This window comes from Tenrec ecaudatus, chromosome 10 (assembly GCF_050624435.1).
Source record: "Tenrec ecaudatus isolate mTenEca1 chromosome 10, mTenEca1.hap1, whole genome shotgun sequence".
NCBI classification, from domain to species: domain Eukaryota; kingdom Metazoa; phylum Chordata; class Mammalia; order Afrosoricida; family Tenrecidae; genus Tenrec; species Tenrec ecaudatus.
Window position 1 is genome coordinate 30,877,033 of NC_134539.1, and position 1,730 is coordinate 30,878,762.

The window sequence follows — 1,730 nt, forward strand, 5'->3', positions numbered from 1 at the left end:
TCTGGAGTAGAACACAATGGGACTGATGGTTCCGGGGGACATGGAAGAGGGGGAGGGGGAGGAAAGGAAGTGGTGTTAACAAACCCAGGAATAAGGGAACAAGTGATCCAAAATCAGTGGAGAGGAGGGTGTAGGAGGCCTGGGAGGGCATGATCAAGGATAATTTAACCAAGAGGAATTACTGTAACCCAACTGAAGGCTCAACATGATAGTGGGACAAGAGGAAAGTAAAAGGGAATAGAGGAAAGAGCTAGGAGGTAAAGGATGTTTATAGAGGTCTAAATAAAGGCATGTACATATGTAAATATACTTATATATGAGGATGGGGAAATAGATCTATATGCATATATTTATAGGTTTAGTATTAAGGTAGCAGACAGACATTGGGCCTCCACTCAAGTACACCCTCAATACAAGAATATTTTGTTCTATTAAACGGGAATTCCATGATGCTCACCTTCCCAACACCATCGCTGAAGACAAATGTGTGCATAAGCAAATGTGGTGAAGAAAGCTGATGGTGCCTGGCTATCAAAAGATATAGCATCTGGGGTCTTAAAGGCTTGAAGGTAAACAAGCGGCTATCTAGCTCAGAAGCAACAAAGCCCACATGGAAGAAGTACATCAGTCTGTGTGACCACGAGGTATCAAAGGGATCAGGTATCAGGCATCAAAAAACAAAAAAACATATCATTGTGAATGAAGGGGAGTGCAGATTGGGGACCCAAAGCCCATCTGTAGGTAACAGGACATCCCCTTACAAAATGGTCATGGGGAGGAGGAGATGAGCCAGTCAGGGTGCAGCATAGCAATGATGAAACATACAACTTTCCTCTAGTTGCTTCTCACCCCCACCCCCACACTATCATGATCCCAATTCTATCTTACAAATCCGACTAGACCAGGGGATGTACACTGGTACAGATGGGAACTGGAAACACAGGGAATCCAGGACAGATGACTCCTTCAGGACCAGTAGTGAGAGTGGCAATACCGGAGGGTGGAGGGAAGATGGGGTAGAAAGGGGGAACCAATTACAAGGATCTACGTATAACTTCCTCCTTGGGGGACCGGCAACAGGGAAGTAGGTGAAGGGAGACATCAGACAGTGCAAGATATGACAAAATAATAATAATTTATAAATTTTCAAGGGTTCATGACGGAGGGGGGATGGGGAGAAAATGAGCTGATACCAAGGGCTCAAGTAGAAAGCAAATGTTTTGAGAATGATGAAAGCAACAAATGTAAAAATGTGCTTGACATACAATGGATGGATGGATGGATTGTGATGAACCCTCAATGAACTGATTTTTTTTTTAATTAGGGGAGAGCGCGAACGCAGTCCCCCACAAATTATGCAGTCGAGTTTCCCACATTTGGGGAAATCGCAGGGGTCAGCACACCCGGAGTGCAATGGGTGAGCCTTACCCTGGGAAAACCACCTTCGTGATCATGGTATCTCCCCTGCCAGCTAAGTATAATGAACTGATTTTTTAAAATAAATAAATAAGCCACCATAACGATGAGTATTACCTGTGAGTTCTGAGTGGCCATTGCATTGGCTGATCAGATCCTGCAGGGAAGTAGGTGCTGTAAGAGTGATAGCTGGTGTCAAACTAGGATAAAGCCAAATAGAGGGTGGAGACGAGTCTGACCCGGCCTCACAGGAATCACCTTTGGGCTGATGCCAAGTTGGATTCTCCTTCTCCTGTGCAAGCTGGAGGAGCCAG

The 1,730-nt window shown here is 45.0% G+C and overlaps 1 non-coding gene across 1 annotated transcript; it reads right to left on the reverse strand.

Annotated features, from left to right (window-relative positions):
• Positions 1-1,321: 1,321 nt before the first annotated feature.
• LOC142460656 (U1 spliceosomal RNA) lies at positions 1,322-1,479 on the reverse strand. The gene has a single exon (XR_012786824.1). It is a non-coding gene; the product is annotated as a U1 spliceosomal RNA (small nuclear RNA).
• Positions 1,480-1,730: the final 251 nt, after the last annotated feature.